Source organism: Elephas maximus, chromosome 7, assembly GCF_024166365.1.
Source record: "Elephas maximus indicus isolate mEleMax1 chromosome 7, mEleMax1 primary haplotype, whole genome shotgun sequence".
Taxonomy (NCBI): Eukaryota; Metazoa; Chordata; class Mammalia; order Proboscidea; family Elephantidae; genus Elephas; species Elephas maximus.
In genome coordinates, this window is record NC_064825.1 from 133,940,716 (window position 1) to 133,955,672 (window position 14,957).

Here is a 14,957-nt window from a genome sequence, read left to right on the forward strand (position 1 = left end):
TGCAGGGATAAAACATAAATGAGGCACGGAGTCCGTGTTGTCTTGGAGCTGTTACCCGGGAGAGCAGCGAGACTGAGCAACTCATTTATACAGGAAGGGATCAACGCAAAGATGGCCCAGTTTACCAGGTGGCACAGAAGCCCAGGAGGCAAGAGGACAACATCCACCTTCGTGGAGAAGGGGCTGAGAAGAACCCCCACACCCACTATGGAGATGACAGTGGGCCCGTCTGCAGTTGCCTGTGTCTGAGAATTTTAATTATTTCCTATAACATAGCATTCTTCCTACTCTTAATATTCCTCACGCCCAACATGGCCTCTGTCAAGCCAGGTGTGCTATTTTCTTGGGGCTTATTTGAGAGATGTTGACATTACAAGAAAGTACAAAGGCTAACATGACAACGTGCAACCTCCCATGACCTGGAAATACCAGTAATTAATAGTCATCCTGTCCTCCAACACATTTTGATGATTTAAAACAAAAACAAAACAACCTGTTGCCATCGAGTCAATTCCTACTCACAGTGACCCTACAGGACAGAGTAGAGCTGCCCTATAGGGTTTCCAGGGCTGAAATCTTTATGGAAGCAGACTGCCACATCTTTCTCCTGCAGAGCAGCTGGTGAGTTCAAACCACCAACCTTTCAGTGAGCAGCCAAGCACTTAGCCACTGTGCCACCAGGGCTCCTGCTCTGATGATAAAAGAACTGGGAAATTCTGCGTAAGCTTGAATTCCCATCAAAGTCACACTATTGTCCATGCCCGGAAAAGGCAACTTCATTGTGAATTTAGACTGAACAACCAGCATGGTTTTTAATTCCTATGCTTATTTATCCAAAAATGAGCATTATTTTTAAGTGCTGTTTAAACTAAGACAATTATCACACCACCGAAATCACTCTGCAACTAGATATTTGGTATTGGGGCACACGGGACCCTCCGACCCCACAGCCGTGTGAACTATCCCCACGTGTGTCTGTGTAGGTCTGTGATCTGTCTCATCACACACTCTCCATCTGCTTCCCGTTTTCCCTGATTATGAATGATGCTCTCGTGCGAGTCCTCTGTTGTCTACCCGTGGTAAACCGGAAAACCAAACTCATTGCCTTTGAGTTCATTCTGACTCATAGGGACTTTATGATAGAGTCCTTCTTATGCAGGGACTTCAAGGAAACATAGGAGCTCTCCAGGACAACCGAGGGGCTGCGGAGATGGTGGGGAGGTTTCTTGCACAGAAACAGGAACAAGGCAAGGGAGGGTCTTAGTTTGTTAGTGCCGCTGTAACAAAAATGCCACATGTGGGCGGCTTTCAGGAACAGAAATATATTTTCTCACAGTTCTGGAGGCTAAAAATTGAAATCGGGGTCTCAGCTGTGTCAGTCCCTTCCTTTACCAGTAGCCCCAGGCGTTCCTTGGTTCCTTGGCCTGTGTGTCAGTCCCTTCCTTTACCAGTAGCCCCAGGTGTTCCTTGGTTCCTTGGCCTGTGTGTCAGTCCCTTCCTTACCAGTAGCCCCATGCGTTCCTTGGTTCCTTGGCTTGTGTGTCAGTCCCTTCCTTACTAGTAGCCCCAGGCATTCCTTGGTTCCTTGGCCTGTGTGTCAGTCCCTTCCTTACCAGTAGCCCCATGCGTTCCTTGGTTCCTTGGCTTGTGTGTCAGTCCCTTCCTTACCAGTAGCCCCAGGCGTTCCTTGGTTCCTTGGCCTGTGTGTCAGTCCCTTCCTTACCAGTAGCCCCAGGTGTTCCTTGGTTCCTTGGCCTGTGTGTCAGTCCCTTCCTTACCAGTAGCCCCAGGCGTTCCTTGGTTCCTTGGCCTGTGTGTCAGTCCCTTCCTTACCAGTAGCCCCAGGTGTTCCTTGGTTCCTTGGCCTGTGTGTCAGTCCCTTCCTTACCAGTAGCCCCATGCGTTCCTTGGTTCCTTGGCTTGTGTGTCAGTCCCTTCCTTACCAGTAGCCCCAGGCATTCCTTGGTTCCTTGGCCTGTGTGTCAGTCCCTTCCTTTACCAGTAGCCCCATGCGTTCCTTGGTTCCTTGGCCTGTGTGTCAGTCCCTTCCTTACCAGTAGCCCCAGGTGTTCCTTGGTTCCTTGGCCTGTGTGTCAGTCCCTTCCTTACCAGTAGCCCCAGGCGTTCCTTGGTTCCTTGGCCTGTGTGTCAGTCCCTTCCTTACCAGTAGCCCCAGGCATTCCTTGGTTCCTTGGCCTGTGTGTCAGTCCTTTCCTTACCAGTAGCTCCAGGCGTTCCTTGGTTCCTTAGCCTATAGATGATACTTATATGGCATCTACCTTCCTCTGTGTGTGTGTGTGTCCAGTCTGCTCTTTTTATAACTCAGAAATGATTAGATTTAGAGCCTACTCTACTTGCTCCTAGGCTGAAGGTTTGAGTCCACACAGAGGTGCCTTAGAAGAATGGCCTGGTGATCTACTTCCAAAGAATCAGCCACTGAAAACTCTACAGAGCACAGTTCTATTCTGACACACATGGGGTCACCAGGATTTGGAGCAGAGTTGACTAGAGGGTAACTGGTTTGGTTTTGGTTTCTACTCAGGTATGATTTAATTAACTCAATGAAGAAAACCCAGTTTCCAAACAGGGTCCCACCTACTCACATCTCAGGTATGGGGTTAGGATTCCAACATACGTGGGGAGGGGGGCACAACTCAATCCATGGCAGAGGCATGACACTGTGTGGGTGTTTGGGAATCAATACAGCTGGGAGCACAGCTGGAGCTCCATGGGGGAGGGGAGGTAAGGCTTGATGTGGAAGTGGGGCTGAAGGGCAAAGGGAAGCACAGTCAAGCAGAGAGATGCCTGGCCCACTGGGCAGGGGAAAAGGGTGAGGGCCACCTCCCAGGCCAAGGCACGGCATCTGAGGGCCCTTGAGGGTCTCTGTTCCCTGGAGCAAAGGGGCCACCACGGGAAGGGTGGGGGTGAGGGGTGTGATCTTGTACAAGAATGACCTTTGGTCCGTGAAGATAATAAAAGTACTGGTTTTCAAGAGCTGCCAGCGTCTACAATTAAAAGCCCAGTCTGCCACACGGCCCGGGAAGGACCGTTCAATGTCATCATGCTGATGTGTGTTTCAGACAAGGCCGACCTTCAAAATAATTATGACTTTTTTATTTGGCTGTGTACACAATGCCAGTGCGAAGACAGCCCAAAGGCGATTTCCAGGAGAGCGTTGGCTGCGTCGCTTCCAGTCTATCCAGGTTTTGGGGTGCACAGGCATCCAGAAGTCAGGGGCAGGGCAAGTGGGGGCCTGTAGCAGCTGGCCCAACACAGTTTGTGCAAGGACTTTGTTACTTTTATACTAACATAAAAGCAATGATTTTTAAAACGAAATATGAAACCAATATGTATTGCCATTCCCGCCTCCACGCCCGCTCATGCCTTCAGTTAAACAAGCATATTTCCACAGTTCGACTTTCATTCTCAGCAAGAAAAGGTCCCAATTTACTCAAGACCTTAAACAAGTATTTACGCACCTACTAAGTGCTCAGCCCTGGGCAGGGGATGGGGACTGTCATAAAAGAAGAATAAGGCATGGCTTTCATTAACTCTAATAGAACAGATAGACGGATGGACGGAGGGACGGATGGACAGAGGGATGGAGGGAGGGATGGAGGGGGGAAGAGGGAGGGAGGGAGGGGTGGATAGGTGGATGGGTGGGTGGGTGGATGCGTGGGTGGGTGGGTGGATGGTTGGGCGGGTAGACTAGTGGGTGGGTAGAAGGATGGGCGGGTGAGTGGAGGATGGGTGAATGGATGGATGGATGGTTGGGTGAGTAGGTACATGGACAGGTGAGTGGATAGAAATGAACATGTATGCAGAGACAGTTAGAAATGAATTGAACAGATAAACAGAGAGTAATATTTGAGCTCAAGGCTAACAGAGGGAGCACAAACTGCAGTCAATTTGTTGTAGAAAAGTATTATTTTCCAATATAATAACCTATTTATTGAATTATTTCTAATCGATAGATGGCAGGCACCCCACTCCCTGTGCCTTCTGTGTCTGATGCAAATTGATACAAATGGGGACAGCCTGGCCTTGGGTGCACCCAGAACCCAGTGCCGTTGAGTCGATTCCGACTCATAGCGACCCTATAGGACAGGGTAGAACTGCCCCATAGGCCTTGGGTGCAGAACCTGTGAATCACAGTCTGGGCTGAGCTGAGTTACCTCGGCAGGAGCCTGGAGCCCCACAGGGCCTGGGCCCCCATGTGTACTGCTCATGGTTGACAGGGCTTCATAAGGAAAAGCTCCAGCCAGCCTGAAGGGCGCTGCACTCCACAGTGACAACACAGACAAGAATGGCTGCGCCCAGCTGGAGGTGGGGACTCACCCACCAGGTACTGGCTATCCACACAGAAGGCCAGCCTGAAGGGCACCGCACTCCACAGTGACAGCACAGACAAGAATGGCCGCACTCAGCTGGAGGTGGGGACTCACCCACCAGGTACTGGCTATCCACACAGAAGGCCAGCGCTGCACCGGAATCAGGGCTGCCACTCTTGCTCACAATAAAGCCATGTCACTTTCCCAAAACAATCCATTTTATACAAGTAAAAACTGTTACCAGCAATGACTGCCCCGACAGGCAACACAACAGAAAGTCCCGGACGGAGCGGGAGAGAAGTGTGGAGCAGAGCTCAAATTCACGTGAGAAGACTAGGCTGAATGGTCTATTAGACAGGACTATAAAACAAAACATACTACACGTCAGCAGTGTGCTTCTTACTTCAGTCACATACACGAGACCAAATGGGCGGCTCCGTCCAGAGGCAGGATGAGAAGGCGGGAAGGGACAGGAACTGGTTGACGGACACAGGGAACCCAGGGTGGAAACGGGGAGGGTGCTGTCACATTACGGAGATTGCAACTAATTTCACAAAGCAATGTGTGTATGAATTTTTGCATAAGAAATTTTTAAAAATTAAATGGGAGTAGATTAAAAAAAACCAGCTGCCATCCAGTGGACCCTGACTCACGGTGACCCCTTTGTGTCCGAGGAGAACTGGGCTCCACGGGGCTTTCAGTGGCTGGTTTTTCAGAAGCTGATCTCCAGGTCTTTCTTCTAGATCTCCTCTGAGTGGACTGGAACCTCCGGCTTTTCAGTTAGCAGCCAAACGCATTACCCATTTTCACTACCCAAACCCCCTGCACCAAAAACAAACCATTGCTATCGAGTCTATTCCAGCTCATGGCGACCTCGGGGTTTTCAGTGGTTGATTCTTTGGAAGTAGATCTCCAGGTCTTTCTTTGAAGGCACCTCTGGGTGGACTCGAACCGCCAACCTTTCACTTAGTAGTCAAGCTCCTTAACTCTTTGCACCCACCAAGGGACTCCTTTTATACAGATATGAATCTCTGAAAAATGACACAGCCTTCTAAGCCAGAGTGAAATTTCGCCATCCCAATACACACCTGTGTGACTCTGCTTCAGAAGTGGCCATTTGTGACTGTGGTTGCTAAACCTCTTGGGGGGAGAAACAGCCTCCAGCCAGAACGCCCTGAAAGTCCACAACTTGGGGGTGTTTCCTTGGAAGAGGAGGCTGAGAAGCTTCCACAAAAGACAGGTGGGCTACACTCTGTACCCTCACCTCCTCCGTGTCAGCGGAAATCTGCCATGTCCCCAGATGTCACAGCCTTGATGCCAAGAAACCCACCCAGGTGCCAAGGTGTGTACAGCCACATTTTTCGCAACAAATTCAGTAACCTTGACCCCACCTCAAAATTCCCAGAGATGAGAGAGAGGGAAAGTGCATGCTGGGATTCCTCCCTCATCATCTTCCACAGTGGGTCTCAGCCTTTGTCACGGATAAGAACCACCTGGGTAGATAGATGGATGCTGTTGACTTGACTCTGACTCATGGCTACCTTCTGTAGAATAGGATGAAACACCGCCTGGTCATGCAACATCCTGCCAGTCACCAGCATGTTTGAATCCATCATTGTGGCGACCACGCCAATTCATCTCGCCAAGAGTCTCCCTCACCCTCGCTGGCCCTCTACTTCAGCAAACACGATGTCCTCCAGCGACTGATCCTTCCTTGCACGTGAGTTAGCCCATGTTCTGCTGTGATCCACCAGGCTTCCGTTGGCTAATTTTTGAGAGCTGATCACTGGGCCTTTCTTTCTAGCCTGTCTTGGCCTGAAACATCTACTGAAACTTATCCACCACTGGGTAACCCTGCTGGCTTTTGAGATACCAGTGGCATAGCTTCTGAGTTTTAAAGCTTTAGAACTTCATAGGGTACAAATAAAAATTCCGAAATAATTCAATATTCTTCTTGACCTCTCACTTTAAAAAAAAAGTTCTCTTTTTATTAAAAATTCTACTCAACAAACCACAAGCATTCAAGCGTTCACAGTAGGCAAAGGACGTTATTTACTGCAATCTTAAAGCTGACTTCATTTGCATAAGACAAGTTGTGTGCCTCGAACACTGGTGGTGCCGTGGTTAAGCGCTCGGCTGTTAACCTAAAGGTTGTTGGTTCAAAGCCACCAAGCCACTCTGCTCCCCTAAAGATTACAGCCTAGGAAACCCTCTGGAGCAGCTCTACTCTGTCACGTGGGGTTGCCATGAGTCAAAATCGACCCGACGGCACAGAACAACAGCAGCCCTTGAAGACTGACGTCTACACAAGTCCCAGAATTGCGTTTCCTAGAGTTCCTCCAGTTCCTGGGGGGACTATTACTTCTGATGAATTACACACCAGTGACTCATTCGGGGGCTAAGGTTCGAGGGCGAATATGCACCATCAGTCAGTCATCAATGCATCAAAACGTTCACCTTTTCCCAGTGGCGACACCAGGGTTGGTGTCACCCTCCCCATGGATCACCTCCTGTTCCAGGCCACACAGAATCCTTAGTAATGGCTGTTATCAATTTTAATCATAGAATAATACGTGATAGAGTTGTAAATTTTTAATGTAATACTTATTAGAGTCTAGGAATACTAACAACTAAATGGTTTTGTAAAATCTGTCTACACTGAATTACATCATTAGTTACAAGCTTACTAGTAACTGGGCAGAAACCTTAGATTTTTCTCCTTTTCCTTTAATTACTAATTCATTCTCAAAAAAGCTATTGATGTAGGTTCACAAATACTACTTACCAAAATACCAGAATATTTGACTAAATCAGCAACTATAAAAACAAAAGCAGCAACAACACCAAAAAAAAAACACCATGTGCTTGTAATGCCTGTAGAGGAAACCACCAAGCGCCATGGTAGCTGGGTAGTCATGACAGCTCTGACCTGAGCCATTTGTTGTTGTTGTTCTTGTTGTTGTTGTTAGGAGCCATCGAGTCGGTTCCGAATGATCATGACCCTATGTATCCACAGGACAAAACACGGCCCAGTCCTCCACCATGCCGACAATCATTGTTATGCTTGAGCCCACTGTTGCAGCCACTCAGTCCATCTCATTGAGGGTCTTCCTCTTTTCCGCTGACCCTCTACTTTACCAAGCATGATGTCCTTCTCCAGGGGCTGGTCCCTCCTGATTACATGTCCAAAGTATGTAAGACGCAGTCTGGCCATCCTTGTTTCTAAGGAGCATTCTGGTTGTACTTCTTCCAAGACAGATTTGTTCGTTCTTTTGGCAGTCCGTGGTATACTCAATATTCTTCGCCAACACCACAATTCAAAGGCGTCAGTTCTTCTTCAGTCTTCCCTATTCATTGTCCAGCTTTTGCACGCATATGACGCGATTGAAAATACCATGGCTTGGGTCAGGCGCACCTTAGTCTTCAAGGTGACATCTTTGCTTTTCAATACTTTGAAGAGGTCCTTTGCAGCAGATTTGCCCAATGCAATGTGTCTTTTGATTTCTTGACTCCTGCTTCCATAGGTGTTGACTATGGATCCAAGTAAAATGAAATCCTTGACACGTTCAATCTTTTCTCCATTTATCATGATGTTGCTTATTGGTCCAGTTGTAAGGATTTTTGTTTTCTTTATGTTGAGGTGTAATCCATACTGAAGGCTGTGGTCTTTGATCTTCATTAGTAAGTGCTTCAAGTCCTCTCCACTTTCAGCAAGCAAGGTTGTGTTATTTGCATAACACAGGTTGTTAATGAGTCTTCCTCCAATCCTGATGCCCCATTCTTCTTCATATAGTCCAGCTTGTTGGATTATTTCCTCAGCATACAGATTGAATAGGTATAGTGAAAGGATACAACCCTGACTTTAAACCACGCAGTATCCCCTTGTTCTGTCCGAATGACTGCCTCTTGATCTATGTATAGGTTCCTCATGAGCATAATTAAGTGTTCTGGAATTCCTATTAGCAATGTTATCCATAATTTGTTATGATCCACACAGTCGAATGCCTTTGCATAGTCAATGAAACACAGGTAAACATCCTCCTGGTATCCTCTGCTTTCAGCCAGGACCCATCTGACGTCAGCAATGATATCCCTGGTTCCATGTCCTCTTCTGAAACCAGCCTGAATTTCTGGCAGTTCCCTGTGGATATACTGCTGCAGCCGCTTTTGAATGATCTTCAGCAAAATTTTGCTGGCATGTGATATTAATGATATTGTTCGATAATTTCCACATTCGGTTGGATTACCTTTCTTGGGAATAGGCATAAATATGGATCTCCTCCATTTGGTTGGCCAGGTAGGCGTCTTCCAGAATTCTTGGCATATAGACAAGTGAGCATTTCCAGTTTGTTGAAACATCTCAGTTGATATTCCATCAATTCCTGGAGCCTTGTTTTTCGCCAGTGACTTCAGTGCAGCTTGGACTTCTTCCTTCAGTGCCATCAGTTCCTGATCATATGTTACCTCTTGAAATGGGTGAACATCAACCAATTCTTTTTGGTATAGTGACTCTGTGTATTTCTTCCATCTTTTTTTGATGCTTCCTGCGTCATTTAGTATTTTCCCCATAGAATCCGTCAGTATTGCAACTCGAGGCTTGAATTTTTTCTTCAGTTCCTTCAGCTAGAGAAATGCCAAATGTGTTCTTCCCTTTTGGTTTTCTATCTCCAGCTCTTTGCACATGTCATTATAATATTTTACTTCGTCTTCTTGAGCCGCCCTTTGAAATCTTCTGTTCGGCTCTTTTACTTCATCAACTCTTCCTTTTGCATTAGCTGCTCAACGTTCAAGAGCAAGTTTCAGAGTCTCTTCTGACACCCATCTTGGTCTTTTCTTTCTTTCCTGTCTTTTCAGGGACCTCTTACTTTCTTCAGGGATGATGTCCTTGATGTCATTCATCTGGTGTTCGGTCATTGGTGTTCAACGTGTCAAATCTATTCCTGAGATGGTCTCTAAATTCAGGTGGGATATACTCAAGGTTGTACTTTGGCTCTCATGGACTTCTTCTAATTTTCTTCAGTTTCAACGTGAACTTGTACATGAGCAATTCATGGTCCGTTCCACAGTCGGCCCCTGGCCTTGTTCTGACTGATCATACTGAGCTTTACCATCACCTCTTTCCACAGGTGTCGTCGATTTGATTTCTGTGTGTCCCATCTGCCGAGGTTTATGTGTATAGTCGCCATTTATGTTGGTGAAAAAAAGGTATTTGCAACAAAGAAGTCGTTGATCTTGCAAAATTCTATCCTGTGATCTCCGGCATCATTTCTATCGCCAAGGCCATATTTTCCAACTACTGATCCTTCTTCGTTTCCAGCTTTCCCGTTCCATTTATAAGTAATTATCAACACATCCTGATTGCATGTTCAATCAATTTCAGACTGCAGAAGTTGGTAGAAATCTTCAATTTCTTCATCTTTGGCCTTAGTGGTTGGTGGGTAAATTTGAGTAATAGTCGTATTAACTGGTCTTCCTTGAAGGCATATGGATATTATCCTATCATTGACAGCGTTGTACTTCAGGATAGATCTTGGAACGTTCTTTTTGATGATGAATGCAACACCATTCCTCTTCAAGTGGTCATTCCCAGCACAGTAGACCATATGATGATTGTTTGATTCCAAATGGCCAACACCAGTCCATTTCAGCTCACTAATGCCTAGGATATTGATCTTTATGTGTTCCGTTTCATTTTTGACCATTTCCAATTTTCCTAGATTCATACTTAGTACATTCCATGTTCTAATTATTAACAGAGGTTTGCAGCTGTTTCTTCTCATTTTGAGTTGTGCCACATCAGCAAATGAAGGTCCTGAAAGCTTTGCTCCATCCACGTCATTAAGGTCGACTCTACTTTGAGGAGGCAGCTCTTCCCCAGTCATCTTTTGAGTGCCTTCCAGCCTCGGGAGCTCAACTTCCGGCACTGTATCAGACAGTGTTCCACTGCTATTCATAAGGTTTTCACTGGCTAATGCTTTTCAGAAGTAGACTGCCGGGTCCTCCTGCCTAGTCTGTCTTGGTCTGGAAGCTCAGCCGAAACCTGTCCTCTATGGTTGACCCCACTGGTATCTGAATACCGGTGGCATAGCTTCCAGCATCACAGCAACATGCAAGCCCCCACAGTACGACAAACTGAGTCACATGGGGGACTGACAGAAACATGGGGGAGATCATTAGAAGGTTCAAAAAATAAATTAGCAAGAGTTTTAGCCTTGTAGGTATATTGATATATGTAAGCTGGGCTTTTGAAAAATGTTTTTGTTGTTGTAACTATGTGGATTTTTTCCAACAGTTTTTTTATTTTATTTTATGTGCTTTGGGTGAAAGTTTACTGCACAAATTAGTTTCTCATTCAAAAATCTACACACAAATTGTTTGTGATATTGGTTGCTATCCGTGCAATGTATCAGCACTCTCCCCCTTTCCACGTCAGGTTCCCTATGTCCATTCATCTAGTTTTCCTGCCTTCTTGTCTTTGCTTTTGGGCAGGTGTTGCCCATTTGGTCTCATCTACTTGACTGAACTAAGGAGCACGTTCCTTATTTGAGTTACTGTTTGTTTTATAGGCTTATCTAATCTTTGGCTGAAAGGTGGACTTTGGAAGTGGCTTCAGTTCCTTTTGTGTGTCTGTGTGTGCTTTGAGTGAAAGTTTACAATTCAAGTCAGTTTCTCATATAAAAGCTCATACACACATTGTCACATGGCCCTAGCTGCTCTCCCTACCATGTTTACAGCACACGCCTCCTCTCCGCCTTGTATTTCTCTATGCAGATATTTTTATAAAAAATAATAAATTACTGCTGAAACACTGCAGAAAAATTTTATAGTCATTTTGGTGTCACCCCCTCGGGCAGTGTCACCTGGCATGGTCCACACCCCCCACACACCCCCAGTGATGTCAACGTCTCTAATAATAGGAGAGCGACAACTCCCTGGGAAAAGCCAAAGCTCTGTGCAGGCGCTGAGCGTGCAGGGACGCGAAACGTCTGAGCAACCTTCTAATTGGACCTCCTGGGGGCCGGGCAGAGATGCCCTGGGAGCCGCCAAGGCCACACACGGGCAGAGCAAGGGGACAGCCGGCTTAAACCTGCGAAGCCACCGGCTGACAAGCACCTCGCTGCCGTGGAGACTGACTCAGTAGCTGCACCTTATCAGTGGAGCCCAGTGCATCACTGACGTCCTGCCAAGCATGGCTCAGGAAATGAATCCTCTCCTTTTTGTTTCTCATTCAGAATGTTGAAAGAAGTTTCTGGCTTAATTAACCAGCCTTCCTTCTTTGCACGGGGACTTGCTTTTCAAGTTTGCAAACACCGTGCAAAATAATAATCAGTCACATCATGAGTTCTACTTCCTTTTCGGTTCTTGGAAGCACCACGCGTCTCATTCTGCAGGACCCAGTCAAAGGAGGAGATGACCTCTGAGACCCTGGGGAAGGAAGCCTTATTTTTTTCAGACTACTTGCATCGTGACTTAGTAAATTTTAAATCTAGGGTCGCTATCAGACTGTCTGTAACAACACGGGTGTTCTGTTTTAATGGGCTGGTTCTTCTATGGGATTTAATTACCGCTGCACATTGGGAAGGGCTGTTTCCCCCACCCTGGCCCCAGCGGCAGCCCTGGAGCAGCAGAGAGTCACAGGCCCTGCTGCAAAGAAGGAGCCCAGGTCCAAGCGTGGAGGCGTTTCCTGGGCTCGGAAGGGAAGTTGCCTCCAGCCACATGCGCCGGGAGTTAGGAGGTCGAGTTTCCAGCTGGATTCTGCTGATGGCTTTGAAAAACTCACCAGCTGAAAAAACACAATGTGGTCCACCGTACCGCTACGAGTGGGAATCAACTCAACAGCACTGGGTTTGGTTTTTTTTTGGCCCACCGTACAATAGAACGTTACTCAGCCACGAAGAGAAACGAAGTCCCGATACACGCTATGGCACGGATGAACCCTGAACACATGATACTGATGGAAATTTTAAAAATAACAAACAAGAAGTTGCCCTTCACTCGTCTCTGACTCCTGGCAACCCCATGTGTCTCAGAGCAGAACTGTGCTCCACAGGGTTTTCACGGCTGGATACTTTGGAAGTAAATCACCAGGCGTTTCTTCCAAGGCGCCTTTGCAGGGGTTCAAACCACCAACCTTTCAGTAGCAGGCGAGCGCGTAAGTGTTTGCGCTACCAGAAACTGAGTTAAATGAGCCAGACACAAGAGGACAAATGCCGTGTGATCCCACTTGTATATAGTACCTAGAATACGCAAGGGTACAGGCAGAAAGTAGATTAGCAGATCCCACGGGCTGGGGGAGGGGGCAATGGGAGTTATTACCGAAGGGGGCCCGGGCGTCTGTTTGGGGTTGGGAAAACTTGGAAATGGATGGGGTGATGGTTATACAACACGGTGAACGTAATTAGTGTCACTGAATAGTACTGTTTAAAAATGGTTAAAATGGCAATATTTTTGTTATATATCTTTTAGAATATAATTGTTCTTTTTTTTAAAAAAAAAAAAAAAAAAAGCATATGCCATTAAAAAACGTTACCAGCTCAGTCCAAAACCTCTAACCCAGAGGGGGCCCAAGGCACAGCCTCAGGCGATGAATGAACAGTGAGTGAGTGGGCCAGCTCTTCCTCGCCCTGGGAGTGCCCAGGGCTTCCAGGGCAAACCCCGTTCCACGACTGTGAGCTGCCACTGCCTGCCGAGGACAGATCTTCCAGGTCACGGACCCTGCACCCCCTCCAGAGCCCAGGTGATGGCCTCCATAAGCTGCAGGTGAGGAGTCTGCAAGGCTGGGACCCCGGCACACCCTGAGCCCAGGCACGGTACAGAAGAGAAACGCCTGCGGAGTTCTCTGAGGACCACTGCCTCCAGCTGACTTCTGCCCGCGTCCTGGGAACGTGGCTAGGGTCGCACTTGTCTTTGTTATTCCAAGTCAGCTTGACTCACGGTGACCCACGTATGACAGAACAAACGTCGTCTGGTCCTGCACCACCCTCACCGATCATGGGCATGCCCCAGCCTGTTGTGGTGGCCACTGTGCCCTTCCAATCTCAGGGGCTCATCTTCCGGCTCTAGATCAGGTGCTATTCTGTCGTGCTCCACAGGGTTTTCACTGGCTGATTTTTGGAAGGGTATCACCAGGCCTTTCTTCCTCGTCTGTCTTAGTCTGGAAGCAACTCTGCCGAAACCTGTTCACCAAGGGTGTCCCTGCAGGTAGCTTCCAGCATCACAGAACAGGCAAGCGCCCACGGGTGACAGGCTGACAGGCTGACGGCTGGGGGCGCACTTCTGTCTTTACCATCCTTACCTGCCCCCTCCACGCTCCTCCTAACAATCGGTGATTTTTAAGTGCTGGTACCGACCCAAGACACAGTGACAACGACGTCAGTTTTTAACTCTGGGTTGGATCAAGAGAAATGGCTGTGGACTGTTTCAGAATAAATCAGAGCCTGTGTCAACGTGTTCTGAAAAGTTCGGTAAGGGTCCGGCCCAGAATAACAGCCTGTTCAGACCCTTAAAATCAAGGAGATACTGACACACAGGCACAGGTGGCCTCAGAGAAGTCTGGCTCACACTGGGACGGAGCCAACTAGAGGGGTCGTACTGGGCAGAAGAGAGGCGGGCAGCCAGAGTGGACCCTCGACCCCCCATCTCCTGCTGTCCGGGGAGGGCAAGAGGAGTGGGTGCATTGATGGGGCCCAAGCCCCCGCCAAATCATCGGGAAACAGTCATGGATGAGGACAAGGTAAGGCGTGAGAGGCGCACACTGTCTAGGGCAAGGGTGGCCCCCTGGAGAGACTGCAGGTGGGGGACACAACCACAGACACCCAGGCCCAGCTGGTCTGCAGGAGGGTGCCCCTTAGGCTCAGGCTCAGGCTCAGGCTCCGGGACCCATGCACTGGTTTATTTTCATAGCTGAAGTGCATGGGCGCTCCACACACCACAGCAGACAGAAAGGGCTCAGCAGTCCGGTGGGAGGACTCCACAGGGGAGGAGCCAGATGAGCTGGAGGGACAGACGCCGGGACAGGACACCCCGAGAGGCTCGAGCTGGCCTGCAACATTCATCCTGTGCCCGCCCACTTCCTTCTCACTCACTCCACATTCCCCCGCCACGATGAGTGCCACCCGCTGGCCCGTGCCTGTATCTCCCAGTTACAGAGGACAGAAGCTTGCAGCTGCCCACCACCCCACTCCAGAGTGGGCACAGAGCCCGGGCCTCCCCTGGCTCCTCCCTGCGCCCACCCCATCACACCGTCCAGCACCAAACACACAGCTCCCGTGGCCTCTGACCTTCTCCTTATTTCCAAGGTCGGCGGCTCACCCACTCCACAGGGGTCACCCGGAGGTGGTGCTCCACCCTGGGGACTGTGTCTGGGAGCAATTTTGGCTGTCACAACTGGGAACTGCCACGGGCACCTGGTGGGTGGAGGCCAGTGACGCTGCTAAACACCCTAGAGAGTACAGGGCAGCCCACCACAAGGAAATGTCTGCCCCAGATATCCACAGCGCAAAGGCTGGGAAACCCAGGTTCATGGAATCATCCAGAGCCTGTGCCATGTCTCCAGAGAACGATGACAGGCCCGTGGGCAGGAAGAGGGATGTGGTTTCCAGCTGGGGGGTTTGTGTGTATATGCTC

The 14,957-nt window shown here is 48.4% G+C and overlaps 1 protein-coding gene across 3 annotated transcripts in view; it reads right to left on the reverse strand.

Moving 5' to 3' along the window:
• The window catches only part of LOC126081166 (SH3 and multiple ankyrin repeat domains protein 2-like), a 490,404-nt gene that overhangs the window by 346,239 nt on the left and 129,208 nt on the right, over nt 1-14,957 (reverse strand). The window lies entirely within an intron of this gene.